Genomic DNA, 18049 nt, shown 5'->3' on the forward strand with positions numbered 1-18049 from the left:
TCGTCAGACCAACAAAAGCTTAGAAGGTCAACGAGAGAGCGAAAGAAGCCTGACAGACTGAATCTGTAGTGGACACTGTAATTGTAAATGATCTGAATTGTTATGCTATGCATATCATATGTATGATAATTGGTTCAAATGATGTATGATATATTTTTGTTTAAATCTAAAGGAAAGGGGTGTATTGATATACACAAGCAATTCGGTATGTTAATATGTTAGACCTCCAACCAGCTGGTGACACTGCAACCTCGGGGAGTCTCAGTGAGGAGTCGTCGTGGATAGTCGTGTTTTGTATTCGCTCTTCTATTCTAGTTGTTAACAGTTTATAGGTCGTTAGTAGCCATTGTTTTCTACCCAAGTTATTGTAATTTAATAAATCTTAACTAGTCACGAACTAGACGTTCTTTGGTGCATTGACCCAATCATTGCAACGCACTAGAACGTAAAACCCACTGAGCCCCTGCTCCCATCCAGCCTGGCGTGGTTGTCACAACTTGTCTGTCACACCCAGGATCCATATCACACTGCAGCTTAGCTCCCAGTGCATTTCCCTTGCTCACCCCCATTTGTAAGACCTTACCACACACAAGCCTCTAAGCATCGAGGCGATTGGTGGCACATGGTGACCTTCTCCACCACACAACAAAAACAAGATGCCACCCTGCTGGCAAGACACGGCCCATTCAGTGAGAGCACCCACAGTACATCCCACTGGGTAAAGAGGACAGGGCCACAGAGCCTATCACTGACACGGGTTGACAGAGATGGGTGGTGAGGGTGAAGGTTGCCCACATCATAGGTCCGGTGCCACTTACTGATGGGGACAGGATCGCAGTGCGGATGGCAACATATCGAGGGGACTGGCTGATGGGTGGGGGTGGCAGTGGGGGTGGTGTTGGGCAGAGGGGGCATATGGAGGCTGCCGCTGAAATACAACTCAGCGTCACCATGTAGTTTGCTGGATTTGGATGGGCAAAGGAATACTCATCTTGCTAACATGTCTTCTCTTTCTCCCCTGCAGAGAATGAATTTTGGAGTAGCCAGCAATGCTTACAATTTACCAGGCCACAGTTGCTGTTGCAGATGCACGGAGGCTGGAGGAATAGAGTCTGCTCAGGGAAGACACTTCATAAGAGGAGCCTGCCGCAGAAGAGCAGGGGCCAGCCGGTGAGGCTCAAGTGCTGGCCGTCCAACAGGCCAAGGAGCAGTTGCAAAGGAGGAGCTGCATGAGGGTACATGCATTCTGTCGGTGCCTATCCTTTGAGGAGCTAATGGACTGCATGTGCTGCCGAAGTCTTTGACGAACCAGCGAGACTGTGCGCTACCTGTGCCAGGCGCCGGAATGTGGCGACTAGGGGCTTGTCACAGTAACTTCATTTGAAGCCTACTTGTGACAATAAGCGATTTTCATTTCATTTTTCATTTTTCATGTGGGTTTGGAGGAGGACACCCGCTGCCGGTGTCTGTCAAGGTGACAATTGCCCTGGACAGTTATGCCTCTGGGTTTTTCCAGGAGTGAGAAACCTGTCTGGGATCTCTCAGCCATCTGTGCATAGGTGCATCCGCGCTGTGATGGATGCCCTATGCGTCCAGGCAGCAGACTATATCACCTTCAGCCTAGACCAGGGCAGCAGGATTTGCCACCATCACTGGCATGCTCCAGGTCCAGGGGGGTTTCAATGGCACACATGACTTCCTATGAGCACTGGCTCATCAGGAGATGCCCTTCATCAATGGGAAGGGTTTTCACTCCGTAAATGTGCAGTTGGTGTGTGACCACCAGCTGCACATTATGCACGTCTGCGCTCGATACACAGGCAATGTGCACAATGCTCACATCTTGGCACACTAGTCGGTTCCTGGCGCTCCCTCGTGTGAGGGGTTAGCTCTTGGGCAATGAGGGTTATCCACTGAGGTCTTGGCTAATGACGCCTGTTCAGAGGCCCTAGACTGATGCGAGGGCTTATTATACCGATGCACATGCAGCAACCAGGAGGTGAAGTGAGGGGTGCACTGGCATCCTCAAGATGCACTTCCGATGTCCAGACTGCCCTGGTGGGGCTTTCCAATATCGCCCAGTGGGGGGGGGGGTATCCGGAAGTTCATGCTGGCCTGCTGCATCCTGGACAACATCGCGCAGCTGAGGGGGTACATGTTGGAGGATGAGGAAGAACGCCAGGCCTCATCTGACAAGGAGGATGATGAAGATGCCTAGGAAGAACTGGGCTGGAGCCCGCCTGGCAGGGCAGGGAGCCCAACGTGCGGCCCATGGCCGTCGCACATGGGATGACCTCATCAACTCCCGATTTGATGACTAAGATGTCTGGCCACCGGCAGATCCGCCACCCTCTCCCACGATTATTCATCTGTTGTTTTGTTTATATGTGACCCACAGTTAATGTTAATAAATTATTTATAGCTTTAGCTACAGGTGTACTAGTAATATAAATCAGACATCCGACACGAACATTGCAAGAAGAAAGCTTTGAAGTTTGAATTTCTGGAAAATGATGATTGTCCTGTGCACAAGTCCCAAATACCACAATACCAGCAACTTGATCTAACACAATGCTAATGTAGCTAATGTAGCTATTGGACCCACCTTTTTCAGCTAAAAACACAACCTGAAAATACTGATTATGAATGGAACAAGTGATAAAGAGAAAAGCACCTTCACCCTATCAACTTTAACATAGACTCAATTTATTTAATCGCCTCAGGCACTACCCCTCAAAAATATTTAATTGAAATTCCAAAATATCTATTTAATTTTGGACCCTATGTTTTTCATCTTTGATTTCCCATATCATGATAATGGTTCCATTAGTTCAAGAATGATGATGGTCCCTGTGCTTGAATGTAACCTCACAATCACTTGCAAAGTGATGTGGGACTGTCTCCCTTCTTCAGAGGGAAACAGTAGATTTCCAGTTGTATGTTGGCCATTTTCATTACAACAGATTTGGAAAATATTTCAGAAAGGCAGCAGCCTTTTTAGTTTATTGATATATCACATAACTAAAATGCCCATTATGAATTCCTCTAAAATTTGAAAAGTTAACTCATCATTTTCAGAAGAGCAACATTTGAGATTGAAAGCCGTCTGGAATAAGACAATTTCAGGCAATTTATAGACGAACATGACAGCGTGTGAAATTTATGAACAAATTTAACAATGGCTAGAAATAAAATTGGTTAAATTTAGAACCGGAATTTTAATTTTTGATTCAGGAAATGTGGAATCAGGAAAATACATCTCCGATGGAATTCTCCGTTCTAGAAACTTAAATGTTGACGCTGGGACCGGCGCTAGTATTCTACGAGAGTAACATTTGCCCCATTCCCAGACCAATTCATCGACTGTTAATGGGCTAGCACCGACACCACATCGAACATGACCGATTCCAATGAAAATCAGTGCCTGATTCGCTGGAGTCAGGATTGACAATCGAGAGGCTGACAAGCTGCAGCCGAATGACAAGCACTCCACTCCCCATACACACTCATCCCAGCCAACAAGATGGCAGCAAAGAGAACTGTGGTTCACCAATGTGGAACCCGAGACGCTGTTGGACACCATGGAGGAGAGCTGGGCCACCCTGTACTCCGGGGTGGGGAGGCAGTTGTCACCCACCACTGTGCACCGGGCCTGGGCGCAGGTGGGAGAGGTCGTGAGCGGCATGGGCCACACCGCCAGTACTGGCCAGCAGAATGGTGAAATCTGCACAACCTCCTCAGGGCAGCCACTCTGCACCACCGAGCAGCTGTTATGGCCGGGTGCCCTGGCCACAAAGGCCACCAACCACCCACCCGCTGTGCAGCATGCGTCCGACTCTACAACACAGTGCACTTTCTCTCTCTCTCCACCCTCCCCCCCCAGGAGAAGTCAGCGCACAACTGCCATGAGAGGGAGAAAACTGGAGAGGGACTGCCGGACCTGCGATCCCTCACTGCAGCTGAGCAGCGGGCACTAACAGTTGGGCCCAAAGAGCGGACAGTCACCGAGATAGAGGTCGGGATGGGGCGGGCAAGTGAGATCCCCCTGTGGTGTGGTTCCACATGGCATGTGTGTCACCGCCCCCACCCTCACTCCTCCAAACCCCCCCCATACTACCCACCCCCACACCCACCACCACCCCTCCACCACTCCCACAACCCCCCCACTCTGCCCCTGCACACCCACCATCCCACTGTCCCCCTCAGAGACGGCCCCCTCCACCATCGCCTGCCACCCCAACACACAATCTAATCATACGTCATGTCTTGTGTCTTTCAGGATAACCTGGCGATGTGAGTTCCTTCTGGTGCCCCCCCAACCTCAACCTCAGGAGGAGACCAACGAGGAGGAGGATACAGACAGTGACACCACAGGCCACCAGTCCGGGGATGACACTGACTTCCCGTCACAGCTGTCGCCAACACTCTCCACCATCCCAGAGACTCTCACATCGGTTGGGCAATTTAGTGAAGAGGCTCCTGGGGGACTATCTGGTGCATTGTAGCCACGTAAAATGGCTGCGTTCTGATTAATCTGGCCAAAACCCAGTTTAAAATGGCTAACCCGAAAGACTGCTGGGAAAAGCAGCTAAGAAGACACAAGCAGGCAGCTGCAGACAGTATTGCATATTCGGCTCTGGTAAGTTAGCCCAGATCGATACTCAGTTCTATCAACAGCCCATCAACCCAGGTCTTTGCAGTTGCATTCAGGACTGTTTGCAGCCCATCTATTCAGACATCCACAGTTAAATCGGCTATCCCCGGGAACAATTGCAACATATTAGCAATTGAATACCGGGCCAGACCTGTCGGCGCCTGCAGTGGCCGAAACAAAGACAGGTGAGCGACCACCCCCCGATCGAGGAATCGCCTCACCATTGGACACATCGACCCCAGAGATTGGGGACAGATCCAATCACTTGGGACCCAGGGTCAAGGGCTGCCCCGGGAGGCGGGAAGCCCCTGGGCCCTATAAAAGTGAAGGTCCAAGTTCAGATCTCTCTCTCTCTCCTCTTCGCCTGCTCGAGACCTTCGCAAGAACAGCAACCGGCAACAGTAAGTTTGAATCCAGCGATCGCTATCCGGTAGAGACACCTAGCCACCGACCTGTAGCAGCCTTTTGAATCCCGCGGGCCAGATCTGATTGGACAAGCCATTTGTTTCCCTGACCTGGTGGGCTCTTCCTAAGTTAAGTATTGGCCAGTAGTGATAGGTTTATTATATAGAAAGTAGTATTAGGGTATTAATATTGCTTGTTGTATATAATAAATGACCGTTGTTTTAATCCTTACTAAGCGGTGTGCTGTATTATTAATCATAACCTGAACTTGAACCACGTGACGGTATCATAAAGATACCTGGCGACTCATGAGCAAAGGTGACGTAAACAGAGCAAATAGACTAAGGTTAAAAAGAGCAACAGCATACAGTACAGCAGGTGGAGGTAGTGAACCCCGAGTGGGTGGACGGTTGGAGGACGGCCCAACCACAGGGAATAGCTGCCATTCGGACTGGTTTCAGGATTCTGGAAAAGGCGGTCCCATCGATAATGAGTCAGGGACTACATGAGGGGTTGTCAGCAACCATCCAGCACTGGCAGGTGCAGTTGGAGGAGTCTAATCACCTACGGGAGCAGGAGGTGGTGCTGACCATATATGCCACCCAGGCCAACACTGCATGTGTGGCTCCCACAGATGAGGCCTTGGGTGCAAAGTTTCAGCCATGGGCCAGGATATCCAAGGCCTGGGACATTCTGCGCATGCGATGGCCGAAGCCCAGGTCAGGGCTGCCCTCTCACAGGCAGCCATGTACCAGGGTCACCTGGACATGTAGTGGCTTTCCACAGCGTGGCCCAATAACAGTGGGCCATGGCTGAGGGCATCAGCGGCATTTCCCAGGTGCTGGGCGACATGGGACAGATCAGAGGGACGTGGCGCAGTCACTGGCTGATGTGGCACAGACAATGAAGGTGGTGGCACAGTCACAGCATGATGTGGCGCAGTCCCAGAGGGACATGGTCCAATCCAGTTCCTCCATGGCTGCGGGCATTGAGACCATACCGGTCGGGGCGTATATGGCCTCCAGGACTGGCAGTGCCAGGTGGCGAGGGAGCCTCCTGGCTCCTGGAGGGTTAGCTCCACTCACACCACAATCCCATGGAATGTCCCAGGGGCCAATGGGCCCCCTGAGGGAGAAGATGATGGGGCCTGTGACGGTGGCTCTCACAGAGGGGGTGCCAGAACACCACAGCGCCTCAGACTCCCCCAACTGTCCCTGTTGCATCTGGTGGGCAGACCATTGTGGCACCACGCCACCTGGGACAACCAGGCCCGGTCGCCCCAGATGACGGCCATCAAAAGGGGCCCAGGTTACAGGGTGGGAATCACAGAAGGCCTTCTCCACTCCTGATGTACTGCCTGGGGATCCACCTAGACGTAGCGCTAGGGCTGGTAAGGCCAGAAAGATGGACACAAGTTAAGTTGGCACAGATGCAGGGCACAGTTTGGCGTTATGGGCTAGGGCACAAATCATATACATATGTTCACTTGTTCACATTAAACACCTGTCACAACGTTACAACCTGCCTCGGTGCTCTGTCAGACGGGTGTGAAGGATGGGATGGGCCGGCCCGGGATGTCCGCAGAGTGGGCTGTGCCCCTTGAACTGATCTGTTCCCTGAAAGAACACTATTCACGATGCCCTGTGCTGCTCTTGCTCATGTATTTGCTTTGTTTGGCCCCTTGTTCCACACTGTAACCAATCACTGTTTGTCGATGTACCATTTGTCAATGTTCTCTGTTGATTCTTCTTTTTGTCTACTCTGTACGTACTGTGTACATTCCCTCGGCCGCAGGAAAATACTTTTCACTGTACTTTGGTACATGTGACAATAAATCAAATCAAATCAAACAATTTTTGTCTTTTTTTTGTTATAAATTTAGAATACCCAATTCATTTTTTCCAATTAAGTGGCCATTTAGCGTGGCCAATCCACCTACCCTGCACATCTTTGGGTTGTGGGCGCGAAACTCACGCAAACATGGGGAGAATGTGCAAACTCCACACGGACAGTGACCCAGAGCCGGGATCAAACCTGGGACCTCGGCGCTGTGAGGCAGCAGGGCTAACCACTGCGCCACCGTGCTGCCCTAAACTATTTTTGTCTTGCTGAGTTGTATTGAATTCTGATTAGAAATAATCGTAGTCTTCCAGACGGTGACAAAATGTTTATTGAGTAATACTTCACTTCAATGCTAAACTAGTAAAACAAGTAAGTTGAGATTAAACTAACAATTATAATAATACACTGCACACTGATCTGATCACGTTATCACTCTAGCTGGTCTCCTCACACACCAACTAAAGAAAGGGCGGGAAACTCCTTTTATAGCTCCTGTTAGTGTTGCCATCTACTGATCATCTGTCTGTATTTACTTTACATTAACTGAACATGTATTAATGCATCCAGAAATCACTACAACAATGTGGGAGACCCTCCTTGCCCTATAATGGAGAGCCCCTCCAGAGCGGTGCAGTCACCTGAACCGCATCTTCAGAATGCTGGAGCAGCGCTCGATCACGCCCCTGGTCGCTGCAAGGGCATCACTGTAGTGGGTCCCGGCGTTGGTCTGTGGCCTCCGGATAGGTGTCATCACCCACGACTGCTGCCAGGTGTACCATTGGCTAGTGCTACCCACGCCAGTGGTACGCTCCGTGGGCCCCATTCAATGCCCTCCTGCAGGGGTTACTGTGGCTGCTGCCCTTCGGTGCACCGCCTGGTGCCCCGCCACCAGGTGGCAGCCAGTTGGGGGGGTGGGGCTTGGTGGGGTGGGGCTGGTGTGTGGGGGGAGGGGGGGTTGGGACAGGGCGGGGCACCCATTCGGCTAGTGACACTCTGCACGACCAGGGGCCATGGTCGGCAGTCAGTGGGGTACACAGCAAGATGGCAGCCTTGCAGGCCACGGCAATGACGATCCCTGCCTGGATGCCCCGTTCTTGTGGGGGTAACTGTGGTAAACCACTGTTGCACCTATTTTAGGTGATGTATGGTAAGACCTGTACTACAGGTAAGACGGTAGTCCCTGCCTTCTGGCTCCGCCCAATAGGCGGAGTATAAATATGTGTGTCCTCCGTGCAGCAGTCATTTCACCAGCTGCTGTGGGAGGCCACACATCTTAGAGCAATAAAGCCTCAGTTGTATTCAACTCTCATCTTTGTGCAATTGTTCGTGCATCAATTTATTGCTCTAAGATTTTCAGAAGATGGACCTCCGTATCAAGCTGGATCGCCTGCAGCTGGATCCGCAATCAAGTGACGCCAAAAAGGACTTTCAGCACTGGCTAGCTTGTTTCGAGGCGTACATCAACTCGGCGCCCAGCCCTGTTCTGGAGGCTCAGAAAATAGAGATACTGTACTCGAGGTTGAGCTCCAACGTCTTTCCGCTGATCCAGGATGCGCCAAACTACGCCGAAGCCATGACGCTGCTCAAAGAAAATTACGTCCAGAAGACGAACACGCTCTTCGCCACGCACGTACTCGCCACTCGCTCTCAACTCTCTGGTGAGTCCATAGAAGACTTTTGGCGGGCACTAATCCCACTAGTCCGGGACTGGGACTGTCAGGCCGTTACGGCCACGGAATATTCAAACCTCTTTATGTGGGACGCTTTTGTTACGGGGATTGGGTCGGACCTCATACGCCAGTGACTTTTAGAGGGGGCCACACTCGATCTCACAGAGGCAAAGCAGCTAGAGCTCTCTATAACGGTCACCTCGCGCAATATCCAGGCCTACGCCCCCAGCCGCGCGGTCCACCCCTCCTATGCATCGTGGACCCCACAGACGTCCGCCCCAGCGGCGGCCTTACTCAGCCAATACGCCTGCCCAATGCACCAGCCAGCGAATCCCGGGGGTCCCTGATGTTACTTTTGCGGCCAGCAGAAACACCCCTGCTAACGCTGCCCGGCCCGCGTTGCCCTTTGTAAGGCTTCTTCTGTGCCAGGCCCGCGCAGTCACCACTATCGCCCCCACCTCCCTCGTTTACGGACAATGGGCGCCACCATCCTCACCTCCCCGTGCGGCCAGTGGGCGCCGCCATATTCTCCCCCTCAGACCAAACGCGGCCAGAGGGCGCCGCCATCTCCTCCCCCTCAGACCAAGCACGGCCAGTGGGCGCCGCCATCTTCCCCTCCATGCAACACGTGCGGCCCATTGGCGCTGCCATCTTTATCAACCCCCGCCACGTATGCCCATGGGTGCCGCCATTTTGTCCAACCCAAGATCTTCAGGCGCCGCCATCTTGTCTCCCCCACAGCACATGGGCACCACCATACACTGCCTTCGAGGCAGACGGTCGCTTCTATCACTCCCTCAGGGTTCCCTTCGGAGATGGACCGAATGGTCAACCGGTACGGTTTGCGGGCCACCTTTCCGTATCTAGACAACGTCACCATCTATGGCCATGATCAGCAGGACCACAATGCCAACCTTGCCAAATTTCTCCACACCGCCACTCTCCTAAACCTCACCTACAACAAGGAGAAGTGCGTGTTCAGTACGAACCGCTTAGCCATCATCGGCTATGTGGTCCAGAACAGAGTTCTGGGGCCTGATCCCGACCGCATGCGCCCCCTCATGGAGCTCACCCCCCCCACTGCCCCAAGGCCCTCAAACGCTGCCTGGGGTTCTTTTGATACTACGCCCAGTGGGTCCCAAACTATGCGGACAAGGCCCGCCCACTCATACAGTCCACCCATTTTCCCGTGATGGCCGAGGCTCAACAGGCTTTCGCCCGTATCAGAGCCAATATCGCCAAGGCCGGGATGCACGCAGTGGACAAGATGCTGCCCTTTCCAGTGGAGAGCGACGCATCAGATGCCACCCTAGTCGCCACCCTCAATCAGGCAGGCATACCCATGGCATTCTTTTCCCGCACCCTTCATGCTTCAGAAATTGGGCACTCATCCGTCGAAAAAGAGGCCCAAGCTATCGTTGAAGCTGTGCGGCATTGGAAGCATTACCTGGCCGACAGGAGATTCACTCTCCTCACCGACCAACGGTCGGTAGCCTTCATGTTCAATAACACACAGCGGGGCAAGATCAAGAATGATAAGATCTTGAGGTGGAGGAGCGAGCTCTCCACCTACAATTACGAGATATTGTATCGCCCCGGCAATATCAACGAGCCCGCGCACAAGTAGACCGACTCCGGGCCCTGCACGACAGCCTTTGTCACCTGGGGGTCACACGGTTGTACCATTTTATAAAGGCCCGCAATCTGCCCTACTCCATCGAGAAGGTACAGGCAATCACCAGGAACTGCCAGGTCTGTGCGGAGTGCAAGCCACACTTCTACCAGCCAGACTGTGCGCGCCTGGTGAAGGCCTCCCGCCCCTTTGAGCGCCTCAGCGTGGATTTCAAAGGGATCCTCCCCTCCACCGACCGTTACACATATTTTCTCAGTGTGGTCGATGAGTACTCCAGATTCCCCTTCACCATCCCATGCCCCGATATGACGTCTGCCATCATCATCAAAGCCCTCAACACAATCTTCGCTCTGTTCGGTTGCCCCGCCTACATCCACAGTGACAGGGGATCCTCATTCATGAGTGATGAGCTGCGTCAGTTCCTGCTCAGCAGGGGTATCGCCTCCAGCAGGACGACAAGCTATAACCCCCGGGGAAACGGACAGGTAGAGAGGGAGAACGGGATGATATGGAGGGCCGTCCAACTGACCCTACGGTCCAGGAACCTCCCGGCCTCCCGCTGGCAGGAGGTCCTCCCTGATGCACTACACTCCATTCGGTCACTACTGTGCACCGCCACCAACAACTCACCCCATGCACGTCTTTTTTGCCTTCCCCAGGAAGTCCACATCTGGGGTGTCACTCCCGACTTGGCTCACAGCTCCATGACCGGTCCTTCTCCGTAAGCACGTCCGAATCCAGAAGGCGGGCCCGTTAGTGGAGAGGGTGCAGTTGCTCCATGCGAACCCCCAGTATGCCTACGTGGCGTACCCCGACAGCCACCAAGATACTGTCTCCCTCAGGGACCTGGCACCAGCAGGTTCCCCACACACACATCCCTCTGTCCTGGCGCCACCCTCCCCTCCCCCGGCGCTCCCAGCAGCAAACCCCCCCCAGGATCATCCGTCCTCCCCCTGCTCACGCCCGAGGATGACGAGGATTTTGGCACGTTCCCGGAGTCACCGAAGACCAGACCATCATCGGCATCACCGCCACCACTGCATCGCTCCCAGCGGCACATCAAGGCCCCGGACCGCTTGAATCTCTAACTGGTCCACTGGACTTCAAAAGACATTTTTTTTCTCACAAAAATTGTACATGTAAAATTCAGTTGTATATAATTCTCCACCACGCCCGCCAGACTCAATTTTAACAGGGGGTGAATGTGGTAAACCACTGTTGCACCTATATTAGGTGATGTATGGTAGGACCTGTACTACATGTACGACGGTAGCCACTGCCTGCTGGCTCCGCCCAGTAGGCGGAGTATAAATATTTGTGTCCTCCGTGCAGCAGCCATTTCGCCAGCTGCTGCGGCCGGCCACACATCTTAGAGCAATAAAGCCTCAGATTTATTCAACTCTCATCTTTGTGCAATTGATCGTGCATCAGTAGCATCAACCCCACAGCCCATCACCTGGTCACCACCCCCAACCCCTGCTGCCCCCTAGGCCTGGCAGATCCCCCCTCTCCAGCCAGCCCTGCCATGGTGCCTATTTCCTGAATTTTAAAAGCGCAAGTGAACCTTGCCGTCAGGAATTCCTCTGGCAAAAGCGGAGCATTGCAGAGGCCCTGGAAAATACTGGGTCGGGCCCGCTAATGACATGGAAACCGCGTTTACTGTACGTGTGGAGCAGAACATATTGACGCCGCTGTTGATGCACTGGCATTCTGGCGTGCATCTGGCACCCGGCACCCAATACGATATTGGCGTCACAACTGATTCTCCGCCCAATCTCATTTCACAATTCCGACGCCAGTCGACAGAGAGTCCTGCCCCTTAGTTTTTGCAGTAATTGCAGTAATAATCTGTTTATATATACTCTGTAAATTCTGTTAGATGTGCCTCAATAAATATTTCTGTAGATAAGAGTTGTTGCATACTACTTCAAGGAACAAATTACTTATTGTTCAATCCCCTTCTAAATTTATTTTATCACATAAACTCCTTCACTCTGTAAAAATATTCAAAAGACAGTATTTTTAAAAAGGTATTAATGTGAAACCGGTTACAAGCTGTGACTTGACATTATATATCATATTGCGCAAAGTGAATTATGGAGAGAATATTACATTCATATTTTGAGCAGTTCTGCCTGCTCTGGGAGAGCTGGGTAATAGTAGTGTGGGAAATAGTAGTTTGTGTTTTATTCTTATCTCCGAATTATACCTGCCTCAGGTATGCAGTTATATCACATACCTCATTGGTATAATGTTTGAATTGTTCCTGGAAAGTATTTGTAAATATAAATTTATTGCACGGAAGCCAGGGGCATTGGCAGCCCATCAGCAAATTCTGGCTGTGCTCTTATTTCCTACGGAATTGGATCATCGGTCATCATTTTGTGCTGATTCCTTTTCAAGCTTTTTGCTCTTTTGCAAGTGGCAACACAATCCTCTAGCAATACACAGAGTATTCTTGCGTAATAAATTTGGATTTATTTCTTCTATGGAATGCAGTGACAATGTTATAACTTAAGGAAGTCACAAGTCTCTATTGGTAAGGATTTTTCCTTCACGTTTGGAGAAGCAGCTTTTCATAAACTTGGTTGACTCAAGCACCTGCTGATTTCTGTTGAATCTTGACAGATGGCAGCTAATATGCATATGAACAGCCCAGCTCTGCAAAATGTGACTGCAATGTATTTATTTCACAATCATTTGTCCTGAGATAAATTTGTTGAAACCACTTTCTGCTCACATGCATTTGTATTTTTCCTATCAAGTCACAAGATGCTTCCTTTTAATTTAATCGGTATTTACTGCACTTCCATTTGTTGTTTTGTGATATGCTACATCAGCAGGATAACTGTCAATATGGCATCTCAAAGAACAAGATATAATCGGGGCCAGACTAAACTTATTATAACATTTAGAACAAGATGAAATCTTAATTACTGCCAAGGACCTCACACTCTGCTCATTACCAAGACCATGGTCTCCAGCAGAGGTGTTGATGGCAAATTCTGTTGAAGCAAAACAACCACATTTTGTGACACAAAGGAGATAGCAATAATTATGACAGGGTTTCTAAAAGATAACACATTGTAAATGCATTGAAAGCATGGCATGTCTCTATGGGAAAACAAAATCTCACAAAAAGATATACCATTTCAAAAGAAACATTTATAAATAAAGGCTTCACAATCTCACATTCTATTTTATTTTTCAAAACAGCAAAAATTGCTAATTTATCACAGCTGGACACCACTGTCTAGTTTTCAACAAAATCCACAGGCCTTAATTGCTTCCTCTAAAGCTACGAAGCTGGCAGAACACTTGTATTTGCAGTATTTTATGTTTCAAATCCACAAGGTTTATTTTAAGTGACAAGTTTTTATTTTCTGAAATTAAATGTTAATGCAGTGCTGAGGGGACTTGCTACATGCTGTTTTGCAGGAAGTACCTGTCCACTAGGACTCCAATTAGACACTTGGCCTGTAATAAATCTATAGGCTCAGGAAGGGAGAAGGGGGGAAATGTTGAAGGAATCTAGAAATAGATTACTTAACCGTTTGCTAATAGTGCACTGTACACGGTGAACTGCCATTCTGTAGTGCACTTAGTATTAGCTAATTTAAAAATGTTCGCGTGGGTGCCTTGACTTAGCCTATTCACTCGTCAAGAGAGAGAATGCATGTGTGAGGTAAATTAAACACAAAAGAAAATCTCGCCCAAAATTAAAACTAAATTAAACTAAAATTTGCCGAGATATGACCTTGTAGTGAGCAATTGTGTGCTAATGCTTATCTTTATGTGATAGTAGTGATTGCTAGCTGCTTTAAAATGTTACTTCAGTCAGTCCTATTTCTAATTATCCAGTGTGCCAATAGCCATGGGGATTAATAAAGAAATGGGAAATGGAAATACGATCTTGATAAGAAAGGCCTTATTTGGTCATGTTAAAAGCATGGCCCATTTCTATGCATTGCATGCCATTTTCAATTCTGTGCTCTGTTGCTTTTATGCCTTGAAGGGTACAACCTCACAAGCTGAAACACTTAAAATAAACATTTGTATTGTGGAATCACTGATTTGCAAATAAACAAATTATAGTAAATTGTCCTATCACTTAAAATGGCTTCTCTTATCAAAGTTACAAATAATATCCTATGTGACTGGTGTTGCCAATTCGCACCGGAGATGCCAATAATGTTGCTCTTTTAACTGGATATTGATATGACAGTTATTAATGATGATATTGCTTTTCAGAGTCGCCAGGTATCAAATGATACCATCACAAGGTTTTACCGGATATCGATCAAAGACCAAACAACCAGTTTGCTAGTTCAAGTTCAATGATAGTTTATTTACACATAAGAATTACTTCGACATGCAACATAAAACACTACAAGCTAAATTACACCTAACACTACAACAATCTGTACTTAACTTCAGGCACCCGACTTTATGCAGAGGAACAAGGCCTTTGTTAGGACCTTGCGTGACTGGGTCTGGAGAAGTGACTCAGTTTCTGCTGGACTCATCCATCTGGTAGCGATCGTTGGTCTTGAACTTGTCTTCTGGTCGTGATGCTGCACTTGGTTTTATGCGTAGGTCGGGGCCAAGAGAGATCGAGCGCTGGGGTCAAGAGTGACTGAACACTTGGCAGTGTCTCTCTTTATCCTTCTGGGGTTTTGCATTCTTTTGGGCGGTCCTTAGCTTTGGACCCAATAATTCAGCAGGCTTCGATTACTGCCTTCGATTTTGGCCAATAAAGGGGCGGGTGGCTTGATGGCGGGGCATGTCCTGAGCGGTTATTGACCTTGGCTTTTTGGGCTCCCTGAGCAAAGGGTATGGCGCTGATGAGTCTGTTTCTGGATCTGTTACCTGAGTACAGATCTTTTGTTCTGGGGAAATGGGCCATTAGAATGCAAAGTAGCTGGGGGTATCGATAGCGTCTAGTTATCTGAGTTGCCAATATACATAAGCTCTGAGCGTCTGAGTCCTGGGTTGACCATATTTCCCATGGTCCTTTGCAGGTGGCCATATTTCCTGGAATCCTTTGTAAGTGGCCATCCCAGATGGCTACATTGGAACAAAGATAACTTTTCCTCCTCATCCTTCTCAATCTGTCTGCAGCCTTTGATGTGGGTGAGCACACCATTCTCCTCCAACATCTCTTCACTATCATCCAGCTGGGCAGGAGAGCTTTCACGTGGTTACAATCTTAATCGTAGACAGAGAATCACTTTTAATGGCATTTCTTCCTTCTCTTAACACTGGCGTCCCCCAAAGATCAATCGTGGATGTAATGCACGGATGGTGAGGTCTTTGTTGTTGAAGTGATCAAAGAATATACGGCTTTGTAAATGAACAAAACAGCTTATTAATTGACTGAAACACTAAAGGGTTTCTATGATGTAAGATTACAGTTGGATATTATGGCTAACTGCAAACAACTATGATAACTATTATTGATTACTGTTGACTCACAAGCTGCTCGATATGCGACTGTGGTCTGTGCTTGCTGTCCAGGTTCTCTCTCCTTTCCTGTTTCTGTGCTGTCCAGAAGAATACATACTGTTTCCCATGTGGATGTCTTCCAGTGACCTACTCCTGCCGCCACACCACCTGTGTCAGATGCTGGAATGCAGCCCATGTGGCCTGACTTCCTCTGTGCTTGCTGAACTACATTGGCTCCTGATTAACATCTCAATGTTAAAATTCCCATTATTGCTTTCAATTCCCTCCATGCCCCACGAAAGAGGAAGCACGGTAGCATAGTGTTAGCACTGTGGCTTCACAGCGCCAGGGTCCCAGGTTCGATTCCCTGCTGGGTCACTGTCTGTGCGGAGTCCGCACGTTCTCCCCGTGACTGTGTGGGTTTCCTCCAGGTGCTCTGGTTTCCTCCCACAGTCCAAAGACGTGCAGGTTAGGTGGATTGGCCGTGCTAAAATTGTCCTTCATGTCCAAAAAGGTTAGGAGGGGTTACTGGGTTACGGGGATAGGGTAGAAGTGAAGGCTTAGGTGGGTCGATGCAAATTCGATTGGTCGAAGGGCCTCCTTCGGCACTGTATGTCCTATATAAATATAAGGTGTTGTTGCTATTACAAAATCGAGAATTATAGTATCACATAAACAATACAACCTTGTAAAAATATAATTACAGTGCTTTGTATTGATACACTAACAACAGATACAGTGGCACATTGTTACTCTGGGTTGTGACGTAGTCCCCCAAACATCCCCATATAGTGAAATCTCAGTCTCATTCACTGCTTTTTAAGCAAGCTAAATTTCCATAAGGTTAAGTATGGAGCCTTTGCAATTGTGATACTAATCATAGAATCATAGCATTTACAGTGCAGAAGGAGGCCATTCGGCCCATCTAGCTTGCACCGGCCCCTGGAAAGAGCACCCTACCCAGGCCCACACCTCCACCCTATCCCCGTAACCCCACCCAACCTTTTTGGACACTAAGGGCAATGTATCATGGCCAATCCACCTAACCTGCACATCTTTGGACTTTGGGAGGAACCCGGAGCACCCGGAGGAAACCCACGCAGACATGGGGAGAAAGTGCAGACTCTGCACACACAGTGACCCAAGCCGGGAAACGAACCTGTGACGCTGGAGCTGTGAAACAACTGTGCTAACCACTGTGCCACAATGCTTGTAAATACCTGATGCTGACAAATATTACACATCATTGTGTAACTCAATGCATTCAAGTTGGAGGGTTTCAACCACCAAAGAGAACTGAGCCTGACTGGTGTTGTGGGAGGAAAGGAATGTGCCATGCTATCCACATAGGAATCCCAATGGTGACTGGGGACTTGTATAGGAGTAAATGTTTTAGGCGATGAAGAGGAGATAGTTTCCCATGATGAAAGAAAGGAGCAAAGGAAAATAAATCCGTTGCTCTTGTGAACTTCGTAGTAATTAATTAATTAATTAGGACACCCCATTCTTCTGAAAATGTTTTACACCTGCCCTCATTATACTGCTTAGCTGAGAGCCCAGACTCACAAAAGGATTATCTCAGCAGCGGTTTCTGTTTGACAGATGGAGAGAACTGTTGTCCTTGAGTGAATGACATCTTTAAGTGGTTATAGTAAGTTGTACTTTCTGTGATCTCTTTTGTTAATGTCTATGTATTTGTTTGCACAAAATTAAGAGGTGTGAAGTTTTAAAGCCTCTGTTATTGATAAGTTAATAGTCTGTTTGTTGAACACTTCTCAGGGTTGTAGGAACAGCAGCTTTCTTTTTGATGTAATGTTTGTGTATGGGTGTTTCTTTTTTTTCGGAGCAGTGCCAACTATGTCATTGTTATTATATTGCCCATTGATTCTGTACATAACGTATACTAGGTGAATGGGCTTTGGAAGGACATTTGTTGGCATAGAGAGATTGGTCAGCTGTGGCCGGGTGGATGGGGGCATGAGCTGCCATGGGTTGACATGAGTTTGCATAAGTTAGCATAGAAGCAATAACGAGTCATGGGGTTAGCTGTGGGTATCATTTGGCACTGAGCTGGCATGTAGGGATCATGGTTGGGGGGGGTGGGGGGGGTGGACTGGCATTGGTACCTTTTGATCTTACTTTTCAAAAGTCCCTAAAAGCAGACTATGGTTCATTGCTCCTCTGAGGGACAAGAGTCATGGTGAAGCTGGCCTGACTCCATGAAAGTTGCGGGGGCTAGGAGATGACAATCCCTGCAATGTAGCCAACGAGGTCAAAAATGTAGGTTGTGGGCATGCAACTTGCACCCTTATCCCATGCCATCAAATATTGCAGGCGCTGTGAGCAAGGGAAGGAATCCAGGAATCACGGGCGAAATTCTCCCCCAACGGCGCGATGTCC

The sequence above is a fragment of the Scyliorhinus torazame genome, chromosome 6 (assembly GCF_047496885.1).
Source record: "Scyliorhinus torazame isolate Kashiwa2021f chromosome 6, sScyTor2.1, whole genome shotgun sequence".
NCBI classification, from domain to species: Eukaryota; Metazoa; Chordata; class Chondrichthyes; order Carcharhiniformes; family Scyliorhinidae; genus Scyliorhinus; species Scyliorhinus torazame.